General features: G+C 32.4%; 1 protein-coding gene and 1 long non-coding RNA gene across 2 annotated transcripts in view; one reads left to right on the plus strand and one right to left on the minus strand.

Annotated features, from left to right (window-relative positions):
• The first annotated feature begins 4,572 nt into the window (after window positions 1-4,572).
• Window positions 4,573-7,237, plus strand: LOC117172954. Its single transcript, XR_004467078.1, has 3 exons — window positions 4,573-4,671; window positions 5,151-5,208; window positions 5,620-7,237. It is a non-coding gene; the product is annotated as an uncharacterized LOC117172954 (long non-coding RNA).
• Window positions 7,238-8,963: 1,726 nt separating this feature from the next.
• The window catches only part of LOC117172997 (protein artichoke-like), a 20,795-nt gene continuing 18,768 nt past the window's right edge, over window positions 8,964-10,990 (minus strand). The window contains exon 3 of the mRNA XM_033361338.1: window positions 8,964-10,440. The gene's annotated coding sequence lies outside the window, so the exon portion shown is untranslated. The remainder of the gene's footprint in view (window positions 10,441-10,990) is intronic.

Consider the following 10,990-nt stretch of genomic DNA (forward strand, 5'->3'; position numbering starts at 1 on the left):
TTAGAATCTGATAAAGAAAATAAAATAACTGACACAGAAATCTCGTATCAAGAAGCAGTTGGTTCTTTAATTTTCTTGAGCATGGTTAGTTGCCCTGACATTTCATTTGCAGTAAATTCAGTAAGTCGATATTTTAATGAGTTTAATTAGAGTTATTTGCAAGCTGTAAAGTGAATTTTCAGATATCTGAGAGCCACATCAGACGTAAGAATTTTGTATTCAAACAGTGGGAGCGATCTCAAACCGACAAGTTACTCTGATTCACATTGCGCAGGGGCATTGACATGCGACATGAGACAACTACTAAGTGATCACGGGTGTCAATGTCAAGATCCAATAATTATTAATATTGATAATCAGAGCCCATTCCAACTCGTACGCAACCCAGAATTCCACGAAAGGAAAAAATATATTAACATAGGATATCATTTTATCCGCGAAAAGTTTGAGAGTACAGATATAGATGTGTGCTATGTTCCAACAGATTCTTAGTTAATTGATATACTCACTAAAGCACTACCGAAAGATTGATTTAGGTTTTTGTGTGGCATTTTCAGTTGCGCAAAAAAAATACTTAATGAGAGGCGGCTAATCGACGTCGCCAAAACATGAAATTACGTATTCTGAAAACTTCTCGCACAATAAGACCAAAATCCGTCGTGTTGTGTAGTTGGTGGCACCGTCTCGTTGAAATGACATATCGTCCGAGTAAAAACTTTCAATTGCAAGCCAAAATAAGTCGGTTATCATGCGACTATAGCGTTCTGCGTTGACAGTAACCGTTCTTCCAGCATCGTTTAAAAAAAATATGGCCCGATTATGCCTTCAAACCATAATGCGCACAACACAGTGACTTTTTCTGGGTGTAACGGCCTCTGTTCAATTATCTGAAGATTTATAGAACCCAAAATGCGACAGATAAGTTTATTTACGTACCCATCGAGTGAGAAATGATCCGTGGATTCAGTGTGGTGGGGACGCTATATTTTAGCAATGCCTGAAAAAGTGTTCAAAAGGGGGTAATTCTCGTCATAGTGTGGATTTCTGGAACTATGGACGTTAATAATTTTAGCTTGTCCGGGAGTCAGACCAGGGCAGTTTCGGACATCCAAGATGGACCTGACCTCGACTGACCTTTTGTGTCAGGAATGGACCGCCATGTTGGAAGTTCAAAAATACACTACCAGGTAATGTGTAGGTAGTATTAACTAGGTAAACGGTTTTTATTCAGGATAAATTAATTGATTAAGATGGGGCGGATCGCTAATAAAACTAAAGAACTTTAAACATTCGTCCATTCGAGGTAGGTGACCGGATCCAATTCCTTTCATGTCACTTATGAACCACCATATTGGATCTTCTTTATGGGATTTAGTACTTATAAGCGTAAGGCTGTAATAGCCATTTAATAAATTTATTTTATTTGTGAGCCGTAAGCTTGCTTGTGTGATTTGATTTTGTTCATCTAATTTATCAACCTTGTTCAATTTCTTGCTATCCCTACCCCTCTCTGTGTTGGACTAGTGGGAAATGAAATAATGATGAGAAGAAGTCTATTAATATCAGATTAGTACCTTTTGGTCGTTTTAGGTTATTTTAATATTAATAAACGATCTGGCGCCCCTCAGACAAGTGAGGACAACTTTATTTATTAAATTCATTATTACCCTAGCAATAGATAATAGCCTGGAAGTAACAGAATTCAACATATATATCAAACCGAAGGGCCTATGAAAAAGCCATCGAACGCATCCTCGAGTTGCGGATACAGGGTCCCTGTACCAAGTGCTTCTGCTGACTACGGTTACAAAAATTAATAGGCGGTCGCGGACCATTGTCTAGGGGTGGTACCGAAGTAATTGAGCCCCAAGTAGGGCTTCCGACAATGGGTCAGATAACAATTCTGATCACTGTAGAGCTGGTGGAGCCAGTGAAGATGAAGTCAATACGACGGATCGGCGGAATCTCGGGGCATCTACGATGCGAGTATGATCCCTGAACGAGAGGGTTACATGGCATGACTGCATGCTCTTTGTGCAAGAAAAACCCAGATCTATCGCACTTTTCGCATCAACTTCTGCGAAACCATGTCGAACTACTCCAAAAAGAGGCTATGTAAGCAGAGAGTCTACTCTACCGTAGCCAGAACAAGCCGGCAACAGAAAAAGAGAGGCGACACTAACATATGACCAAACGCACGCAGGCATCCAATAGAGGAAGAGCGATACTTCTTGATCCGGAGGAACATCAACATCCAGGTTTCTCTTAAGCCTAAAAATCTTGCTGAAATGGATGACGAGCTTCGTGGAGATTTTTCCGAAGAATCCAACCTCTGAACTATCAGTCGTTGTGTGTATAATGCAGCGAGAAAAACCAAAGCTTGCTCATAACACCAAAAGACGAATGCATCAACTTACCACAAAGATAGGCTGGGCAAGCCAATATGCGTCCCGTATTCAGTGTGTAATTGACCACATAACATCTGGTAGGAATTTCAGCGCTAAGGTTCGAAAGTTTGCGCGCAAACTACGAGTCCGTTATTACACACTTAACAAGTCAAAGCTACTGATCATCAGGCAGCATGTTATTAAGAGAATACGAATACCATCTGACGCTAAGAGAAGTCTAGAGCGGAGAGAGAGGTGGGTCAGCGAGAACCAACAGTTTCTCTCTGACCCATCTCGACTTTTCTAAGACCCTCCAGTTACTGTAGACCGCCCACCTATCACTACCGAGGAGGTGAAAAAAAGTATTAAGAGCTATGAAGAACTATTCCCCCTCTGGATTAGATGGTATCAAGACCTTCTGGTGGAAGAATTTTCCTTCAACCCATCAGCATTTGGCCCTTATTTTCACCTCATATTTAAAGTCGGAAGAGCCAATTCCGGAGTGGTTGGTGGGAGGGCGCACAGTACTCCTTTTGGTCGAACAATCGGACTTGTGTGGAAAGCAGTGTATGAACAGCGCGGCTCAAAGAAAGGCGTAGCAAGATGTCGGGAGAACCTGCTCATCGATATATGTCTCTGCAAACATGCAGCATCCTTCCAGCGTGTCAATCGTTAATCCCTAGCATGCAGTACAATTCTGTCGGGAACTGGTGGAAAAATATGTACATCGAACACCCTTAGTCACAAATTCTTCCAATAAACAAATAAAACAGCTCGTTCATAAAAGAGATCAACTCTGTTGTCTCAGTTTTTTATTTGTCTATTCCACAAGCAAAGGGTTGAAAGGACAGTGAAACTGGTAACAGAAGCAGCAGCTTTATACTGTGCCGAGGCTGATTACCGTCTTAAGTCCATGTTCTGTAGTCGCGAGAATATATTGGAGAGGTTGTGATATGCAGGAAAGAAGTCTGCCTCTAAATACAAATAAATTTCCCAGACATACGTCCTCGACGTAAGTCCTGGGATTATTTTATTTGAAGATTTCATAACACATTTGTTGTGGTATTTAGACTATTTTTAGGCAAAATCTAAAGAAATATTTGCGTGTAACGTGCATGAAAAATAATTTAATCACAATTTATTTACTGTTACCTTAGAATAACTAAGCTAATTTTGCAAGGCTATAATTAAGTTTTATCATTTTTCTCGGGATTTGGGTCTTCTTCGAAACTCCTAGACAATAAGAAAATAGATAATGAGGAAAAAGATGAGTTTTAATAAGATCTAAAAGTTTTGTTTGAAAGTTTTTACTCTATAGCAAAAACATGTCGTGTAAATTCCCGAAAACCCTTTCTTTCACATTTTTGGACTTCAAGGTCATTTAGTAACCGTAGGATCATTTTTGATTTCAAAAAGTCATTAGAGTTTTTTTTATTTGCAATAACTCTACCATCGGACCACAGAAAGTATCGTTCCTTTCCAAAGTTATGTATATCACACAGAAAAATGCGCATTTTTGAATGCATTACATTGGTCTTATTTTATCTATTCACCATGATCATTAGGCTTTTAAAAGAAGCAGCCCTGGATGTAGCACATTCTTATTCTCGAAATTAATTCTGCAAAACTATAAAACTCCTTATAAAGGCATTCATTTTGGAATACACTTAAACCTTAAAAAATCTTATTAAACAATGAGTATTCTGGAATATTTCACAATCTTATAGAATATCCGAGTATATCTCATGATAAGAAATATTTAAAAGAGTGCACGAAAAATTTAAGAATCTCCTAGAGTGTAACTTGAATTTCAAAAATACTCTGGAAAGTCTCAGAATATTCCAGAACCTTTCCCCATACTCTAAAAGGATTTCAAATATATAAATAGCGTTTAATTTCTAATTGAATCATGTTATTACAAAATAAGTATGTAATTAGTTTATGTAACGGCATCTTCATATTTGCAACATTAGATAAACAAATTACTGAGAGTCGTTGTAAGTTATTTATCCTGGAAAAATTTCTCGTTATTTTCAAGTACCTGAGTGACCCACTTATTCGATTAAAGTAAATGCTCCGAGTTCAAATTAGAGCTTCTCATATGTGTGTTGCTACAATGAAAGGACCAATGCTTTATAAGCCAGATGTCACGTCTTCTTGCTCATCACAAGTTACATTGACACGAAGGTTTTGGAGTTTCAATACCAAGTAAATTGATTAAAATCAACAAATACACTTTTTAGAGATTTTTGTGTTTTGAGTGCAGTACATACGAAACAATAAGGTAATTTTTTTGTACAAAATTTAATAGCAGAATAAAATATTTTAGTTCAATAAAATGAAAATATATTTTATTCTGAAACCATCGCTTTATTTATTTTCTCCGATAAAGAAATTATTTTTAATTCTGTTTTACTGTAAATATATTTGTAAAAAGCTCTGGATTTAAAATTTGAGAGATTTTTTTCTGAATAACGTCTCATTACATTTTTATAAATATTCATAGAAAGTAAGCCGAATTTGATTGGATTTGCGCATTTTTCTCAAATTTGTCTGAATTTCCTAGAACATTCTTAAATGTTTAAAAATAATACTGTAAAAAATCTTTTAGACCGTTCGATATTTGTTTATAACGATATAAAAGATTTAGAAAACATAAATTTGTTAAATATATTTAAAAGAATATTCTAGTATTATTTACATTCTCGTGCAAAATGTGAACAAATTTCACAATAATTTAATCAATATTTCTGTTTGTTCTAGAATCTTCCAATTCATATTTCGTTCGCTGAAACTACATCTTCATTGTTTATTTTCTCCAGTAAGGAAATTTTTTTTTAAAGAATTTAGCCCACTGAGATTATATCATTAAAAAATTTCTTCAATCACAAAACAATATTCGAAATGAACGACTCATACAATTGAAAAATCGATTTTCATCTTAAATATATTCTGAAATTATCGCTTTAATTTTTTATCTTTGATAAAGAAATTAATTAAAATTATTTAAAGGAAAAGCATATCCGTAATTAATATATTAAGGCTATATCAACTTTTATCCGAATCTTAAAAAACGACTCATTAACTAGTTAATTGCAAACGTTTTAAATTTAAAACATTTGTTTACATAAATAAATTTGAAAAATGTTTTCTTGATCTATTTCTGCTGATCTCTTTTACATCTCTTTATCTATACATTACAATTTTTATATTTTATTTCTATCTATTGTAGGATAAAAATGGCTATATTCACTTTCCTTCTTCCGATTATTTGCTTGGTGAGTCTTTTTTCTGGCGTCAAAGCATTGCCGGCAAATAAAGAAACAAAAAAGAATTTTGAGTCCGAAGAATTTACAATAGATCCACTGGAGGAGAACAGCAGTCCCTCAACCGCATCTTCTGTCTCACAAAAATTATTAAATACATTTTCCAGTCAGAGAACAACAGACGTAATTGTGAATAGACATAAACGCTCGACGGACCAATACAGTACGTCAACGACGACTCAAAGTCTTGGAATTGTCTACAAACCTTGGTTGTTTAGTAAATAAAATTATATATATATAAAATTAATGACGGCTATAAAAATGATACTCATTTAAAAATTTTATTAGCTTTAAAAATCATAAACAATTTATATTCCTAGTTAAAAAATTCGTTTTCTTCTTAGACACTTATTTTAAAATTGAATGATATATTTTCCAAATATTATTTGCAGAATCTTTATGTTGTGAGTTAGTAGGGGACTGAACAGATACGTCGTAGAGTGGGATATAAAATGTGTTAATGTGAGCGCAAACGGTTCTTGACAATGCAAAGATAACAATTCTAAAGATATTTAATGCTATCACGCAAGAAAATCAGCGAGATCCAAGAAATTGAAAAAAATTAATGGTCAAGTGAATTCACAAAATAGTATAATTTGTACTTTCTCTGTCCAGGCCGCTAAAATACCTACCACCAACAAAAACCTACTTTATTGCTTCAAATCCTGCCACAAAGCGAGGAAATAAGCTTCGTGTTATATTGAAGTATATTTTTCACCAAGGCAACGAAGTAGTCTTTTTACGGCCAAACGTGAGTTTTTTCAAACACGCAAGATCGTAAAAAGACTTTGCTGCTTCGGTATATACAATATTTTATGTAATAAGAGTATGGTTTCTGAGTTTCATAATGAAATTACGTCTCAGGTTTGAGGTTAGTTTAGAGGGACAAGTACCAAACAAAACAGTGCGCGTAGGTCGAAGTAATGAACGCCATTGCGCGCGTATCTTCCTCTGACAAAAAAGTGCACTTTATCGGCCTAGGCCGTTATAGTTCTCCACCACTAACAATTACCTACTTCGTGCCTCAAACCACGTCTAGAAAGCGAGCAAAATATACTCGTGGTACATCAAAAATGTTTTATCCCATTTTACGATGCGGTGGTTCTTGGTAATTGGTCATTAGTGTAATTTTATAGTAATTTGCTTATTATATTATTTTTTATTCATTTATTGTTGGATTGGACCAAATTGTCATTGAACAAAATTGAATAATTGAGAACCCTTCAATTTGTTATTGCTGTTATTTTGCATATTATAATTATATATAAATTTAACTATCAACATAATCAGTGAAATTCTTTTTATTTATGTATTTCAATTGAGTACGAAACTCAAGGGCCATTATATACCATTTACATTCGTTTAGCTATACATGTCATACATCCGTTTGTTTCAACCTCGAACGTTGCTCCCAAATCACACAAAGCAAGAAGCAAAATGGATCATCTCTATTTGTTTAATCTATTATAGCTGTTAGGTTTTGAATAAAGTTTTTATTATCATTTTATATAATTTTTATTAGTTTAATGAATATCTATAATATACAGTGTACATATTTAATTTGTAATACTGTATGTAACTTTTATAATAAGAAATAAATTAATAATAGATGATTTTGTCTTAATCCTATCCTTCTGTTAGTAAATTTTTAGTCGAAGTTTCTGGGAAACTTTTATTTATTCTATTAAATTATTTTAAATCAAAAACATTTAACACCTTTCAAATTTGAAATTTGCGATATTCGTTAGAACAAGTGCAATTTTAAACATTTGTCAGGAGAGTAAAAAAACTGTTTCAAAAATCGAATTTTTAATTTAGACAAACCAAATATATACTTCCGATATACATTAATATTGAATTGATGCCTCAAAAGTTGTATTGGAAAATTGTATTAGATTTTGAAGAAATAAGTAGAGGAGAGTACTCGAATATGAGATATTCTCGTAATATGCGAAAGCGGGGTATCAGCTAAACTAAGAGACCCACTCTGTTGATTCTATCACTAACTTGTAGCCCTTGAAGAAAGAGTAATTTCGTGGTATTCTTTAAACCCTATTTATTATTCATTAAATATGTATTTAGCAGTAAAGTTTGTCTGGAGTGATGGGAATTAAATAACTAAGTACGAAAATATCGATAGTGTTGAAGTTTTTCATTGTACTGCTCAGGCATAGTAAGTGCATAGTTGCACGGTGTGGCTCTCATAATATGAGATACCTGTGGTTTTTATAACACTGTGGCTGCGCGGGGGAAATTGGTTACAAAAGTGTTTGTGACTACTGCAAAAACTAAATATATGTAAATAGCAGTAAATTTATACTTCGGAAACATAGAATGAAGTTTTTCATTAAAAATAACACTTTATTTTGCATTTTATCAGCTATTTCCTGGGGTATCTCATATTATGAGAATAGTTTGACGAGTTTGGAAAAAGCACTTTTTTACATCTTTTGTATTTTCAGCATAAAGAAAATTTTTAATAAAATTTTTTATTTGAGCTTCTTATGACAAACTAAATTTCCTTTAAAATGACCTACATTACTTTTAAATTCAGTACATAGAATTCCGACAATCGCGCCAAAAAGAGTTGGTATCTCATATTTGGGTACTCTACTCTAATAATTATTCATTAATTTAACAGAATATAGAAATAAAAATCAATATAATTCAATATAAAATATTCGAATAATTGAAAAATTAATCTTACAAGTTAGCATAAGAAATTACGTCGGAATTCAACCTGTATGGATTGTGAAGAAATTAAACTCATTTCTCCGCAGCTCAGTTCGCAAGAGCATCAGACCGGAAATCTGGAACGCCTCGGTTCGGATTCCAGCGGATCTAGAGAGACATTTTTTCACAATATAGAAATAAAAATAAATATAAACAAATATTGATTTTAATTCAGTAGACAAAAACAATTAATATCAAATGATTTAACTGCAGTCTGTTTGTCAGTTGATGTTAAAAGTGATTAAATTTGAGATTTTGTATTGCATTTCTCTCTTATCGAAACCGTACCAAAATTATTTCTTTAGGATTAATTTTTATCTTATGGGTTTAAAACATTTATGTTTTTGTTTCATATGATTAGTATTTTCAATTATCGGCTGGACAATTTTTAAAAGAAAAAATGACAAAGAAAAAACTTCACTTGTTTATATTATTATTCTACTTTATTTTGTTAATCAGAAGAATATTTTTTCCCACAAAATTCAAAATAACACACTATCTTTTAAAAACATGGAATTATTATATTTTTCAGATCATTTATATTCTTGAAAATACTGATATTAATTAACTTTAATGAGTGTTCGTTTGAAACAAAAAATTGAAGTTGTGCTAAATTGAACTAGATTTGTGCTCTATTAGAAATGGTGGACTTAAAATGATCGATCATTTTATCAAAAGTAATCGTTAAATCGCCATAGCACCTTTTTGTGAAAGGGTTTTAAAAGGACAATAAAAAAATTATTGAATCATCATCAAAACTTGTCATGAAAAATTTTTAAGATCACTTGTACCAAATCTTCTATCAAAATTATAAAATTTGAAATTGGGGAAGCGAAAGAGCGGGTTTCAGAAGAAAAAAGTAGGCCACAAGAAGTTATTTTTAAGACTAAAATTCGTTTGAAGGTTAATTAGACAGAATTTTAAGAATAACTTAAAGTACTGAGGAGAATTTCTGAGGACATAATATTTACCTTTATTTTAAACTAGAAAAAAGTCATTTAAGTAAATGGTCAGAAAATTTTAGGCTTTGAATTCTTTTCTTAAAGCACAAGAATGTGATTTGATTTTTAATGTATCTCTTCCAATACAAGAATTGAGGTGTGAATGATAGGTATGATTGTAGATTTCTAAAAAGATAGAATTTGAATAGAATAGCCTTAGTGGGATAGATCTCGTCTAAAGATGGCTAAATTTTTTTTCTCTAGTTTAATCTTGCAGATTGAAAGAGATTCAGATCATTCCAGAATTGAAAATGACTATAGACAAAAATTTAGAAAATCGATTTAAAGCAATGGGATTCATAAATGTGCTTTGTTCAGGACTTGTTTTAAATAATTAAAATACATAATTACTTACAGCCTAAATTTTTTAATTTTTTAAAATTAATGCCTTTTTCACAATTATTTATATTTATGTACAAACAATTTGTATATGCATATATAAGACGTACAAATCTAACTTCTTTTATTATGGAAGAAAGGTTTTAATCAAGGGCGTAGCTATCGCCGTATCCATCGTATCAATGATATGGGGCCCCCTATCAGGTTTTTGCGTGACTGTTTTTGTTTATTTTTCTTAAAAGTCCCAGCCCCCCAAATAAATTTTGAGACAGGGCCCCCTTCAGGGATAGATACGCCACTGGTTTTAATACCTGATAATAAAAGTGTTAATTAAGAACAACAAAATGCAATGAAGTATATTCTTATACATAGTGTTTCAAAAAAGCAGGTACGTCTTCTACAGTGGCTACTTATCTGTTTGAAGCTGCATCCTTATGAACTATACAATATTAGCTGTTACAATTTCACGTTATAGGACTCTAACAGTCTAACTTGCTGTCCTTAGTGGAAGACACCGGAGATATCTGCGATTCAGCACGAAAACCTTAGCTCATTTCGGGATTATTCACCTCGTGTTTGGATTTTTGTGTTTACAATGACAAGAATTTCTGTTGCGACTCAGATCTGTAAAATTCTTTCAAATCCAAGTGATCCCTGAAAATAGTTGACATTTTGAGTAAAAATAATAAATAATATAAAGTAAATCCACTAGCTATCTCACCTCAAAATTTCAATGTCTGTCAAATAGATAATAAAATCGAAAAAAAAACAATCACATTGGTAAATGTAACAAACTTTAAAAGAGAAAATTTTGTGCATTTAAAAAACGATATTTGAAATTTAAATTAAATAATTTAATAATATCTACCAATCAATCAACCGATTTGGCTTATTTCTAGCTTATTTTTAATCAAATCTTTCTAAACGTTTCGACATTTTCGTGTAGTCAAAGAGAATATGTCAGATAATTAAAGTTAAATAAAAAATGATGTATTTTACTATCTTTTTCTATAGTCTAATTAAATGTTTCTTTTCAATTTGTTCTCTTAAAAATTTTGTTTATTTTCTTTGATTGTATACATTAATTAAAAAAATGTGAGGTCAGATTATATAAAAACATCATTAAGAAAAGAACATAATAAAACAAAATAAAATGATCCTAAAATAAGTTTATATAAATACACCAAACTCTCGTTTCCAGTCA

This window comes from Belonocnema kinseyi, chromosome 5, assembly GCF_010883055.1.
Source record: "Belonocnema kinseyi isolate 2016_QV_RU_SX_M_011 chromosome 5, B_treatae_v1, whole genome shotgun sequence".
Classification (NCBI taxonomy): Eukaryota; Metazoa; Arthropoda; class Insecta; order Hymenoptera; family Cynipidae; genus Belonocnema; species Belonocnema kinseyi.